Source organism: Ambystoma mexicanum, chromosome 5p (assembly GCF_040938575.1).
Source record: "Ambystoma mexicanum isolate Mex_15411 chromosome 5p, UKY_AmexF1_1, whole genome shotgun sequence".
NCBI lineage: Eukaryota > Metazoa > Chordata > Amphibia > Caudata > Ambystomatidae > Ambystoma > Ambystoma mexicanum.
This window is the reverse complement of record NC_090930.1, coordinates 991783733-991799186: the sequence shown is the minus strand read 5'-3', so window position 1 is coordinate 991799186 and position 15454 is coordinate 991783733.

Sequence of the window (15454 nt, the reverse complement as noted above, 5' to 3'; positions counted from 1 at the left end):
TGGTAAAGAAACTCTGGGTGGTTCTTATATTTTTTCTCAAAGAATGGACTAAGTTGTTATTCTGATTTGTTTCCTCTTAGTATGTAAAACGTTGGTGGAACCTTAATGTCAACTAGCAGCTCTAAAAGTCTCCCATTTTGAATTCTCATGTTTTGTAGCTCTGTTAGTCTTGAAAAGGTGGTAACACATATGGTCCTTTCCTCTGGGGAAGACTTTATCTGATGATTAATAAATGGATTGTTGTTGGTGTGCTACTCTCTCCCATGCCCTTGTTAGGAGCTGGCGCATATAACCTTCCTCCTGAAAGCTTTTGCTGAGGATTTCTGGCTTAAAATAGTCCACACTTGAAAAGCATGTGTATTTAATGCGACAGAACTGTTCATAAAGGTGAGGGTGTCGACTGTCCTATTTAAAAGTGTCCAGATCTGTCTCCTTCCTATACATTTTAGTACATAGTTTACACTTTCATAGTTAAAAAGCCAGAAAAGTAATTTCCTGATTGCTCTCTTGTATGGGTAACTTCAGGCTAATATTTCTCTCAAAAAGACACTTGTGAAAAATGGCTATGGGTAATCCACCGATCAGATAATTGTAATATTGTTAATGTATTGATGCCACAGTTTCAGTGGACCTGAAAGGGGTTATTGGAAGATGCATAGTCCTCTTCAAAGGCACAAATGCATAGGTGTGCAAGGCTTGGCACAATAACAGCCCCCCATGGCCGTTCATTTAATTTGCTGGTAATGTTTACTTTTCAATTGAGTTAAGTTTTCAGGGCTAGAGTCAGATTCATCAGTTCCACTGTGAATGCATTGGCTGGGGGTGGTCTGGCATCCAAATATTTCTCAGATACACACAAGGCGTCATCCTGAAAAATATTGGTATAGAGGGCACTGATAACTAAGGTTATCAGCTTATCATGAATAGGATCATTATGATGTCCCGTTTGTTATCATCTCATGTCCCCTTCAGGGAGGTTTTATAGTCTGTACAATAGGTTTGAGGAAATATCTATGCATTTTGACACGGTTTCCAGGGCAGATTCACATCCAAAGAGAATGGACTTCTATGTGTACTATTTGGGAGTCGAATCTGTACATCATTGTAGATGTATAATCCTATCACAAGATAAGACAATAGTCTTTAAAATAAAACACTTTCCTCTGAACTCATTCAAAGCTGGTCCATAAAAACATAGCCTTGTGCCACAGAGAAAAGCGGCGTGGACACAAAGTCATTTAAGAATTAGGTTATTCAAATGCAGTTATTGATTTATTTATTTATTTATTTTCACATTACTTTTGTGGGCCTCAGGATGATACCTGTAAATTGTTTTTATTATTTCATATTTCAGGTGTAGTGCAATGTCCTAGGATTCTCTGGTCCAAAATCTTGAGCTCATCTTGTATACTTTGAAATATTTGAAGAAATTTTCTGCAGTATTGTTGATCATCCTTTCTGTACTAAGCCTTAGATAATTCACTTTTTATACACATGGCAAGTTAAATGTGATATTTTAAAATGTTTGTCACAATTCATTCGGTTCAAGGCTGAAAAAGGATGACCTGAAAATGAAAAAACATATTTTATTCTTCAGTGGCTTGAGTAAAGAGCTCAAGGATTTAGTAGTTCAAATTGGTCCAAACCCAATGAGTGTCAACACCTGATGAACCTGTACTGTGCTTATGACGCCGCCTGTCAGAACACAGGGGGGATTCAAACGTTATAACAAAACATATTGCACCCTTACTTAAGTGTTTCTCCACTCTCCCACACTCATCTCGGCAAATCCAAACCTGGAAATTCCAGAGCAAGTACCCACAGAGATGGATACTATCTGGGGGCCCATCGGTCGCAAAGAAAGGGAGAGAATAATGGAACACAAGATCTCTCTGATTTGTTGTGATGAAGGTCACTCTTGGTCCAATGCCCACTCATGACTTCTGTGGGAAAATATCTAATGTGAACACACGAACATTTTATAAACTTCAGTTCCTCAGGTCCCATGATATTTTTAGCTAAGCAAAGTGTTGGATACTTGTAGATTCTGAGACAACTGGATGTTTATGGGATTAAGAGTAATAGATGGGAACAAACTGACGTCAGGTTTCCTAACTAATAAAAACAAAAATCCTGTAATCTCCCCTGCTTGGGACACTATATGAAAATGATCAGGGTTTTATCTCATTGACACCCCCAGTTTTAAGTAAATTAATGGAATGCTCTTGTCATTAGATAAACCTGGACAAACTTATTCAGCCACATTTTGAACCACCCACATGCTGGGTACTTCAGTGCTATTGAGGTGTGTGTGTGTGTGTGTGTGTGTTTTTTTTCGTTCCCAGAGCATCGCTATGCTAAATATTTCAACGGACACCAGCTTCTGAAATGGAGTGGGAAGGCGGTTGCTTCAGGAGTCTGATGGTGTTTGGTTGCTCTGGGGGGCCCATCTACCCACTTACCTTATGTTCAGGTTTTAATCAATAAACCCCACAAAAAGGATCTCACTGTTGTGGCTTCTGTCTTTCCATTGAGACAGAACTGCAATACTAGTGAAAAGCAAAAGGAGTGGCTCTATCCTCTCTGGGAGCAGTAGGACAGCACGGCTGCTGTGTCCCTACCGGACAAGTATTTGAGGAGCTTGGCAGCAACAGAGTCCCTCCTGCCCACTCCGCACCAAGCAAAGCAGAGGAGCCTCATGTTCCATTCTCTGCAAAGGGCTGGAGTGAGTGAAGCCACAGTCCATAGCGGATCGGGCTGCAGCAGAATCAAGGGGACCAGGAAAGAGGATAGGCCTCCAGTTGAAGGAGGAGCTGCCCCAAGGGTCCAAGCCCCAGATGAATACGCTAGTGTCAGGAGCTCCGGGGATCACAGTCACCAACTCTATCAGTCGAACTGTGGCATCCCGGTGGCCAACCTTACCTCAGGCAATGCAAGACTTTTGGTAAAAGTCTTGAGTTTTATTGTGGCCATATTGAGAACTGGTGTTACAGTGTTGTGACATTTGCTGACATACATTGCAGCAGATATATTTGGGTCAGGCTCAGCAGTCAACCTCTGATTCTAGTATGCAGTGAACATTGTGCAACCGAAAACGTTTTGCAATCATGGCTGACAAAGAAATGGCTGTCAGTGACCTTATTAAAAAAAGGAGGCAGGATACAAGGGTAGAATGAGTAGACAATGTGTTTCTCACTAAGGAAACCTGTGATAAAATGGGAAATATAGAATGATGATTTCCAGGATAATGTGCTAGTGATCCATGGCCAACTTTTAGCACAGATCTTAAGCAAGCCCTCCTCATGCTCTGTTTGGGATTAGAAGGGCGAAGGATACTAAAGAGCTTGCTGGACATGGCAATTTTTGTGGGCGAAGGACAAGAAGCAGCTGGTGGTGAATCGCTGAACTCATACGAGAACATTTTGCAGAAGTTGGACTTACACTGGGAGAAAAACCCCATTCCTATCCTAGTGAAGTAATATTCTGGGATGCATAAACAGGTAGAAGGAAAGGTATTGTACGATCGGACCAGAAATAAAAGGTCCGACCATACAAAAGTTCAAAAAATGCTACCCCCAAAGGTTCGAACACCAAAAGTTTGAACCTTTGGTGGTAGCATTGTAGGTAAGCATAAACATTTAAAATAAGACTGTGGGGGATGCAGGGGTGTTCCCCGCAACACCCCGCTCACTATACTGTGTGGTATAGTGAGCGGGGTGTTGCGGGAGACACCCCTGCAGCACACCAAAAAAGAAAAAAGAAACAAGGGCTGCAGGGATGTCCCCCGCAACATCCCACTCACTATACTTTACAGTATAGTGAGCGGGGGTTGCGAGGGAACCCCCTGCAGCTCCCGAAAAAAATAAGAAAAAAATGAACCCTGCAGCGCCGGTTCCCGATCACAGAAGTGAAAGGGAACTGGCGCCGCAGGGACACAGCGCGATGCAATGACAGGTAACTCGGGTGTGGGTATGTTGGGGGTGTTGTGGGTATGTAGGGGTTTTATACGTGTTTTTGCATGAGAAATGTACAAACCTTTTGTGGTTCGAACATTTCTCATGCAAACTTTTCAGCTGCGGTAAAATCAGCCGCGGTCGGATCACGTAGATCCGAAGAAAAGCATATAGAGGATTTTGTCACAGGACTGGTGGAGCTACCCAACAAATGCAATTCTGGTGACTACTACAATGTACACATTCAAGATCAATTCATGTCGCTAGTGCGCATACACAAAATAAGATAAGAAATATGTAGCAAGGGAGATCTGGGTTTCGATGAAGTACTGGTCATAGTAAAAAAAATCAACCACATGATAATGTGAGTTAAGGACCTTAAAGCTAAAGACATCAGAGGAGAAAGGAAGCAGTGAGCGGTCATCAATGCCGGTGATGGGTGCGAAAGGAGGCAACAAGCTTTGGACACAGGCCAGGTTACAAGAGCCGGAAGGCTAAGGACATGGCGAGGGAGGCGAAGACAGCAGTAAAGGGGTAAGGAGGAGAGATTAAATGATGTTTTAGACGTGGGTGCACGTTTCATTTTGCAAATGTTGGGCATTGTCCTGGAATTAATGCTGAGTGCAGGAAATGTTGAAAGAGAGGTTATTTTGCTTGATGTCGCGAGAACGTCTCCAGAGGGGTTAAGGGAATATCTCTATGTGATAAGGAGGGTGATGTAAGCTTTTCTGTAAGCTAAGTAGGGAACAAGGCCAGGAGAAGAGGGAAGCTGCATGCTGAGGTTCAAGTCAGTGGAGCAGACATATCCATGTTAATAGAGTCTGGGTCGGACTACACTGTAGTGGGTTGGGACACTTGGGTGACCCGTATCAATGGTAATAACATGAAGCTTAATAAAACCAAAGTAGGTGCTAATGCATGTGTGGACGTGAAGATTGATATCGTGGGTGAATTTAAGGTCAACCTAGAATGCAAGGGGTGAGTTACTGCGGCTGATGTGTATATTTCCAAGTGTAGAGGGCGTCAGGTGGGATGCTATGAACAGAGTGACATGGGTATCATCCTGGACCGAAGTGTACCTGGTTTTATGCCAGTGGTGGCGAGAGATGCTCCGTGGAGCATAAAGGATGAATTTAGGGTTGTGTCTGAAGAGGGATTTGGATGCCTAAAGGAATACGTGTGTGGGTCTGACTCAAACCAGTGGCAGCGCCGCTAGTAGGGAAAGTCAGATATGTTATTATTTTTTCCGGGGGACTGAGGAAACTGAAAGTTGGTGCAGAGAGCAGCATTGCGGTGGGCGAGAGGAAAGGAAGGACTTAAGTTGGACCTGGGAGGGTCAGTTGGAGAAGAAAGAGGTCAGCAAGGCCAGGGCCTGATCATTGATACCCAGGTTATCACAGAGGCAGTTGAGCAGGATGGCATGGTTGACTGTGTCAAAGGCAGAAGAGAGATCGAGTAAGATGGAGACAGAGGGGAGATTAGAATCAAGGTTGGAGAACAGGTCTTCACGGATGTTCAGAAAAGCAGTTTCCGTGCTTCTGGCTGCTCTGAAGCCAGACTGATGGTTATGCACACTATTGCTATCATTATTGACACAACTAAAACAACAGTCATTCCTTTTGGTCTAAGCCATCGTAAAAACCTGGCACTGAATGCTGACAAAATGTTTGCTGTTGTGTGCGCCTTCTCTATGGCAACCACTTAGTTGCTTGCTAACAATATGTTTGTGATATGGCAGTTGACGTAAATGACTGGTTGAATACCAGCGCATATTTCCTTTACAAAAGACCAATGTCTGTTGCCTGACCATCAGTCCATATGTCCGTTGTTACATGAGTGGTGTGTACATTGGATTCCATTAGTGCTTTTCAGATTATCACTAAAAGTGTTCTGTGAAGGTCAGGCACGCATGTATAAAACATATGTGATTCTAGGTACTTGATATTTTGGACAAATTCAATACTTTCTTGGAATGCTTCAGTGTTCACCAGAGAATGGGCAGGAGATGAACTGCTAGCATTCTTTCCAGTTTCCTAATGTAGTAATGCACCAGGGCATGGTTGCTGTGGTACTTTGTAAATTTGGTGAAAATGGTCTTGATTCTGGTTTATGTTAGAGACTGTGATTGTGAAAGTGTGCTGGCTAGAGGAGGGCCTGGCTCACTAATTGATGAAGACCATATACCACCATAGTTGGTAGCTCTGAGCCACATGGGGGGTTGTGTAGGTGTTGTGGGGCCAATGCTCTGCTCAAAGAATCAGGATGTTTTTTTGACAGCTCCTACACTATCATGCTCTTACCCAACATCAAGCAATGTTCCTTCAGAAGATGTTGCACGCAATTACCCTGAATGATTGTTTTCCAAGTGACTCCTCACTCCCTCAGTGCCATAGCATGTGCCCGGTTCCCACGATGCACAGGTATATTTCAAAGTGTACATACTGCAATGTGATCATTGCTTCAATGAATGGTGAAAAAATCCTAGGATTGTGATGCGAGCTTTTTCACACTGGCCAGGTCAATGACATAGCATCATAGTTTGGTTGTTGTTTTGGTAGATTCATTAGTGGACAGAGAAGAACCCCAGACTCCAAAGGTTGTTAGACTGATCTCTTCTGCTGCCACTGCGCTTCCTGTCATTACTTGTCCTACTTGGCCTACTGTAACATCATTTATTTTCCTTGGTAAAGCTAAATTCACGAATGGAAACCAAAGGCACGTTTTACTTTTTCTTGTGCTTCTGTTGCGCCTCAGTCACACTTGCACTCACATATTCAGGGATAACAGCAGCACTGTATCATTGCGATCACTAAAGTGAGTTGGTGATTCTTGAATCTTCTTTTGACCAGTTCCTTCAGAAGTCCATAAAGCAGCGATCCCCAATGTGTAGCTCATGAGCAACATGTTAGCAGCAGATGGATAGAAGGCCGCTCATCAGTTTCTCTGGGCCTCTGTCTGAATGCCAAGAAGGGGGAGGCGCTACATTAATGAGACAACAATGGAAGTGTGGCCTGAGACGGGAATGTGTGGCTAATTTAGCCAGTCTGCCTTCTCTGGCAGAGATATGGCATGTAACTTGTTGAGGAGACATCATTACAGTGGGCTGAAGGGCATGAGTTGGAAGGGTCTGCAAGACAAAGAACATGATGTCTGTGTCTTAGTCTGTCACAGTAAAATGTCACATGGTTCTCCACTACCCAGGGAGCATAATAGGAGGCTACTGATGTGAATCCGGAGGCTGGAGATTAGGTGGGCCTCATGATGACCAAACTACTGTTGAGATCAGGAACAATATCATCTCCTGCGGCAACAACACTGCCTGCGCCATTTGGGTGTGCAATGGGCATTGACAAAGTGAGGTGGCCTTTGAGAGGAACAGATTACAACAAAAAGTAGAGCCTGATAAGGTCAAGGAAGAAAATACAAAGCCTACTGTAATGAGCAAAACACCCATCCCCATATTTACTGGGCCAGCCTAACTCTGCAGCACTCAACAATATTTGCACAACTTGGAGCTGGTAATTAATCTGTGCAGCATCCACAACCCCCAAATGCTCTTCGCCCTTCTGCACCCTGGTAGGTGAACAGTGGGCAAAATAGTAATAGGAATGCCCAACCACATTTAAATAAGTTCCAATTGGCATCTTTGTAGATCTAAGGTATGTCTTTGTATCGACCATTCATATTATTTGTTAGAAATGTTTCATACTCATTGGCTTCTGTTCCTTTGCACAACCAGCACGTGTATAATTGGCAATGGGTGGCAAGCATGCATGTCTTTTTATCATTAAATCATGTGCATATGCCTATTGTGTATATTGTTTGAGGCTTTTAATAATATTTGTCAGAAATATCCCATACGCATTGCATCATCTGATTCTTCGTACATCTTGCATGTGGATAATGGACAAATAAGCAAAACACATGTCAACTTGCCTATGATTTAAAAATGTCCCTAACTTTTTATTCAAATGAACTGAATTTACTGTAATTTATTTCTATTGAAAATGCCAGTAAATACCTCCAAATATCAAAGGTATAATCCCCAAACCATTATGTAAAATGGTTCTAGAATATTCCAATGTGTGCCCAATGTTACTCGTCTAATGTGCTTACCAATGCGACATGTTCCACTATTTATTCCAAATATTCCTTGGGGCATAGTCTCAAAGACCAATTAAAATTCTTTCATTGCTACATTTTTTGACGACTGCTAATGGTCTTGCATGCAAAAAATGCCCCATTTGCAATTGTCATTTTAAACACCAACCTAAACTCGAATTGGGAGAACAGCCATTACAAATTAATCTGGACTTCATTTTCACCTGGAATAGTAGAATTACCACCCCATTACAAGGTTGGCGGGCGGTAATTCCCCCTTCCTCCATGGCCCTTCCCCATTCCCATTTTTGCCCCATAGGGCTCAATGGGAATGGGTAAGGTGCTAAGTACGGTGCCGCAAATTGCGGCACCGTAATTAGCACCAAGGTCCCTTTGCGGGTCCCTACTTTAACGGCTGGTCTACACCAGCCGTTAAGGTCGGGTCCCACAAAGGGACCTCGTAATTAGGTGCGTATAGGTTAACGGCACCGCAGCCTTTTACGGCGCCGTTAACCCATTAGCGCCTGGGTCGTAAGGAGGCCCATTGACTCTAAATAATGATCAAGATTACTAAAATAGTGAATTTTCATAAAGAATAAACTATTCTTACAAATTAAAATGGGGTTTAATCCAAAATTATAATGCTAATGAAGAAATTGTAATAGGCCATGAAAAATAAAAAATAAATGTACAAATGATAATGAATTTTGGTTCCGACATTTGTTCCCAATATACAGAACTGTCTTGCTTCAAAGGTAGGTTACACTAATATTGATCTGAAATGATGAGGGTTAATTAGAACAGTGTAACATGAACAATATACTATTCCAAAAATTGTATAATTATCAATGCTAGGTGGCTGACCTTCAGTATTAATGTCTTCAAGGCTAGAATGTAGCAATTCCCCCGACTTTCCCTCCAACTCCTCCTCCTCACCTGGTGACGTGGGTGAATCTGACTTCCTTCTTCGAAGTTTTTGGGAGAGAGGCTTTTTCTTTTCATGCAGATAAGGTCTGCCTCGGAAAGAAGCCACCGTGACCCAGAGTCTGGAAATCACTGTGACCTCCCTCCGTGACAGCCAGCAGGGGAAAAAGTTTTTGGCAGAAAAAACCCCTGGTTGGAATGGAGCTGGTCGCTTAAGACTCTGCAGCAGAATGATGACTCGATGATAGGAAGCAGGCTGGTCAGGACCCGATGAATATGGCATAGAAAGACTGCAGGATACTCCGTAAGCAGCAGAGTGAAAGCAAAGGTTGAACTCGGGCAGGAACAAAACAGGAAAAAAGTAAAGGAGCAGGGAGGAGTAAAAATGAGGGCAGCAAAACAGTATCCAAAATATTACAGAGGAAAGGGCACGCGGGAAACAACGGATGAGATGAGCTGACAAAAAGGGGGGGGCAGGAGCAAGGAAAAGATATCAACAAAAAACAACAAGCGAAACAAACGCCCAGAGAAAGACACTATGGAGCGCAAGCAACGGGGAGTAAAAACAATTAGTTGCAACGCACCGAGCCGCCGTAACGCCATCTAGTAAATACTATCCGGCGGTGGCCATCTTCGAAAAATCACTAGACCGCTGCCTGCACGTAGGGAATACGTGGCGGCACGGTCTAATGGCGGCCCAACCTCCACCTCTTCCACAACCGCCAGCAGTCAACGGTCGTGAAAATAATTAACAATGAAGCTTATCACAAAATTATAAATGATTAAATAACACATGTAACATAAAACATAAATAATTAAATTAAATATAGCAATAACAAATAAAATGACTATGTAGCAGAAATATTAACCATTATCACTGAAAATCAGGATAGTCATGAATGAAAAATACCATTGACACAAAATAAAAGTAACATTAATCAGATTTATTTAAAAAGAACCAATGAAAAATATAAACATGCAAATCTATATTCAATTTTAAAATCATACACTTAAGATCATTGTAAATAAAGGTTAAAAAAACATTGCAAAGTGGAAAATATTATTTGCATTACTCATAATTATTCTTATTCTTATTAGGGTATTTATTGAGCACAGACCACGCTTCTGGAAGCAATGGGGCACTTTACAATCATAGGGTGAGGAACAAAGTTAGGGAGCAGAGAAACAAGGTGATCTAACAACATCATCATCATTTTTTTTTATGCCTGATTAGCAAATGTTTTTGACTGCTTCCTGGTCCATGTACAGTCAAAAGAGACGCTTTACCTTAAACGGCAACTTTGGAAGTGTACTTTGTGCAAATTACTAAATTCACTGAGCTTTGGTGCCTGGACGCTTTTTGAAATTTCCACTGCCAAAGGCCTTTCCCCTTATTGTATGTAGGGGCTTTGCCTTGGATAAGGCTGAGTATGCAATGAACATCCTTGCGTATTCTGCGCACCTGATTTAGTCGTCTTCCAGATAGAGCATTGGCCTGTGTAACTCTTTATCATGACTTTGCATTTGGATACCTACCATACGCTGTTACAGTTCAAGGCTCACTGTATGTCTCCCAGTTACTTTGCAACTGGTAACCTCGCACTGGATACCAAGCAATATGTTTTGCATGACGATCTCTCTCCAAGCTGCCCCTTCAAGCAGCATGTTGACAAGTCCTAATTGAACCTTGAAAGCTCACTGAGAACGGAATACTTCAGAACCTCAATTATTTTTAGAGATTGCTGCGTCATGCTGCTGACATTTGTCTTGATACACACTCCTGTATGCTCCAATACAGAAATCAGCCATCCCTGACTAGGACCTGGAGATCTCGCAAGTTTGGGCTCTTCTGGGGTTGGGTACCTTGCCATCTTGCCTCTGTCTTGTATTCTCAAGCTTTCTACTATTAGTCAGGCTTTGCTATTTTGTGGTCTCTTAAGTTTATATTGGGCTCTTATTAATTGCACTATCTCACTTCTTGCAGACTTACAGGATTGGCAAAAAAGTCACGTTGCTTTTGGATTCAACAACAGAGCCCCGCCGATGTGGGCACATTAACATTTCTAGTTCTACGTGTAGATTTTCCACACCATTTAGTGCGGTGATCTTCGAGTTGTGGCTGGATGTTTCACAATTGCTCAATTTCTAATGAGTTGGCCACGATGAAGGCTTGATCTAGAAATCAGTGGATGTATATCATTTGCCGAAGCTGGTTGGCTGCATATTAATGGGAATAAAACAATATTGAAATATGCATACTTAGAACAGTTTCCATAACTTTGAAGTGGTATTTCTTGAATAAGAAAATGGGACAGCAATATGTCCATTGATGATCACCTTCTCCTTATCTTATTTGATTAATTCATACAGAATGGATGGTGATTATTGGAACATTTGAAAACACTGGTGAATCTTGTTTTGATATATATTTAGATGATATTTTTTATCTCCGATATTTCCCCAGCTTGTTTTGTATTCAAATGAAGTAGTGATGCATGAAACATGGCCTTGGATGGATGAAGGAACAATTTGGTCTTGTATTTATATAAATCTATCTATGCTTCCTACAAAAGCCTCGGTATGAACACTGACTTTTCAATGTCCTACATTTGAATTGTTTAAAGCATTTGTTTAAATAAAAATATGTGACCTATGATTTAAATAAACATTTATTGACTGTACTTTTGTGAGAGAAGCATTTTTTGCTGCATTTGTTGAACACCGTTGCAATTTCTTTTGTAAACCTTTTGGAGCTCATTTTCGAATGAGTGTAACATAAATGTATGGCGTAAAAGTCTTGCGGAAGACTTTCACACCATACATTTAAGTTACAGCTCATTTCCCTCCATTTGTATAGTGGAGAGGAGGGGCGGAAAGCAACTTGCATTTCGGCCTCCTCTCTTCAGCTCTGCCATACAAAAGCCCCAGCATTTGTGCCGACATGCATTTTCATGCCAGCGCAAATGCTGGGTGGACTCCATAGGGATACATTGTACACTCTGTTGGCAGGCAGTGTGCCCAATCAAATGCTGCCTACCATGCACGTGCATGGCAGACAGCATTTAGAATTTCAATCAAACACTGCCTACCAAGCAAGCATGGTAGGCAGATTTTAATTGCAAACATAAACACTGCATGCCATGCGAGTATGGTAGGAAGTGATTACTCATTTTCACAGCGGTGTGCACACATACATGCTGCAATTTGTCCTGAATATTTTCACTCCGCCGTGCAAATGACCAAAATTTGGCAGAGGAGAACCATCTACTTGTAGGTCTGCATGTTACGGCTCTCCACTGCCAAATTACGGTTTGCAGAAAAGTTAGCTCCCTAGAGTCTTTCTTTCTATGGCAGCCAGTTGTACAGTGAGTTGATTCACAATGGATCTTAAAGTAAACGAGACAGGATCCTAAAAGGGTCTCTTCAAACTCCTCTCTAACCCTGCATGTGTCACCCATGCCAGCTTTATGTTTACCTCTACACTTGTTGTGAGTACTGCCAAGGCAATCCTTTGCCTCCCAATGTGGTAAGCATTTCGTATAATCTGGTTAAGGCTAAACTATCGCTCCACCCAAATGTCTATGAACCTGCAGGGTACCGTGTTTAACATGGGTGTGTCTTCATTGACCTAGGAGAGTTACTATAGTTTCTGGGATTGGAGGTAAAGCTCCAAAGAGGATTGGTTGGTTATGATGCTGTTATTTTGGGGTCCAGGCTGATTTGCTATTGAATACGTTTCCAAATGATATAAACACATCGCCTAACCTGTTGACCTTTAGAAAAAAGTGAAGACATTTCTATTTTATTTAAGTTCTTACATAGCTACTGTACCCAAGTGAAACCCCTTCTATTCAGATAGCATTGTTTATAACTGGTGCACTCTTTTATCAGCACTAGCCTTTTGGATGACAGCTGCACTTAAACATAAATACAAACATGCACATTAGTGGGACAAATTACTTCTTGTATTGAGAATTTAAAAAACCATATGGTTAATTTAAAGCAAAAAAGAGATCATATCACACCACAACCAACAAAAGTATGCATTTTGGCAATTACTAGAGGATTATATCTCGCAAAAGCCTTCACAAAGACACAATGTTAACAAAGTTGTTTCATTTTTTTAATTGAAATAATAAAGCATAGTTAAGGTGTAGTATCAACAGGACCCTTTCCTTGATGTTTTTTCAAAATGCTATTTATTCTTCATAGGAATGTCAAACTGCAAAGGGTTCTTCTGCAGAGTTGAAAACCATATTCTGCAGAGGGATACAAGATAGCAAATGCTTACTCTACAATGTTACAAGGCTTATTCGACAGAGGGATGCAAGGCTTATTCTGAAAGGTTAAGAAGAGTATTCTGCAGAGTGATGCAAATATGCAAAGGATATTCTGCAAGGTTAAGGGGAATATTCTGCAGAATGAAGCAAGGCTGCAAGGCTTATTCTACAAGGTTAAGAGGAGTATTCTGCAGAGTGAGGCAAGGCTGTGAAAGCAAACCCCTACTTACAGGAGCACCCCTTAAATATTTTGGGGTACCCCTGATCATGCTCAAACCAGAGTAAATGCACCCCTCTAGGGAATTAAGGCCATGAGTCTCCCTTGCAAAAGATAACACATTAAATCTGTACAGAAGTGAGGATTGGCAAAGAACTCTGCTCCAGAGCGGTATATTCTGTTCCTCAACCGCTCCCAGGTCCTGAAGACTGGTGCTGGGCATGGGGCTTAAATACCCTTGACTTGGTAACTGGATACCGGCAGAGTTCATCCAAAACTTTTCTCCTTCCTTAAAAGGGATTGTGCAGTACTTCTTTCTGGCATGGCTGGGTTCCATTTGGGACAAGCTACATAACATTATGCTGCCTATGCAGGAATCCATTGTCGCTCTTGTTTAGCATAATTTGCTATGTTATAAACATTCATACATAAACACATCTTCCCGCCATTCTCTCAACACTTAACCCAAAATAATTATATTTGATCTGGTCAAGTAATTTCTACACAAAACCTGTTGTCCCATAGTACTATGTATGTCGTGCTGAATCTTTTAGTCTACATTGGCTTGTGATGGCCAGGGAACAGCTTCTGAGTTACCTTGTGCTCTCTGGCAGAGCTAGCTGGCCCCCACGCAATACATGTAGTCTATTTTTAGAACAGGCTGCATTCACTGTGTGCTTTAAGCAAAGCTAACTACCCTTTAACAGTTTTACTAATACATGTAGCTAAATAATGATCTGTGCCTTATATTTAATACTATTTTCATTTAGTGATTTAGTGGCTATCCACGCCTGTATCTAATTATATTTGCATGAAAAAAGCTTTCTCAGTGCTATAGTGCTTAGAGAAATCTTGCCTCATTGTAAAGCGCTTGGGGGTGCAGGAAGGCGCTAGCTAAAGTGCTAGCTCCTCCCCACCATCATCTTTGCACTATTAGGGACTTTAGGAACACATCATCGGGGACCCTATTGGCACAAGCAGAAGAGAACCAAGAAGAACATGATCACAGGAACCAGTATTTTCACTGCTACCTTCAGCCAAGACAGGACCCAATCAAAGGCAAGCGATAGCCAATCTGCGTTCTGAACTTCACCTTCTTTCTTCATTTGAACACCTAGATTGTTCACCGCCTTGATGACGTGGGATAGTGACCCATTCTCAGCATCCTCCGGGGGTATAAAAGTGGAGCAGCTGCTTGTACCTCAGGAGCCAAAAGAGATGAAAAAGAAAGTCTCTGATCAGATACAAAGCTGATATTTGTCAGGTATTCTCTGCGCAGTGCAGTACAGTCTTATGAGACAGTTTGAGCTCTTCTTCCTTCCCCGCCATTGAAATCATCCTTTTTCTGGAAGCATACCAAATTCTTGTGTGATCTGCAAGCTTATTTCTGCTTCTTTAGGTGCTTGAGTGGCTGTTGGCACCTAGACAGGCATTTCTTTTCCCTTCAGGTGTTCTTCCAGGATTACTAGTAGCACTGTGTGCAGGGTGGCCAGTGATCACTTGCCTCTCCAAGATGGTAGGAGTTGCAGGTAGGCTTGTTGGCCACAAACCCAGTAATAATCCATCACTGCTGCCGTACCTTTCGTTATCCAAGGGATCACAAGAGTGTGGTTACACTGTGTGTTTGCACCACCAGGAACTGTTCCTTCATTGCTAAAATAAAATTCAAAGTTTTTGCTCTATGTATTCGCACTGGCTTCTTCATTGTTGCAATCCGTGTCAGCCTTGTGATGTGTTGGGACCAGATTTGCGCACACATAGTCTCTACTTGGGATATTGCTTCTCCGTTCTACTCGATCAGTCCACCTGCCAGGCACATCACTGTGGTGCCCTGCCATTTGTCATTGTCGTTTGAGTAACCACCCAAGGAGAAATATCGTCCTTTTAGACACTGGCGGTATTTTGTGTTGCCATTGCATAACGCTGGGTCTATATCAATGCTCCTCAACTACACACTGTGTGCCTGGAATGTTCCTTTT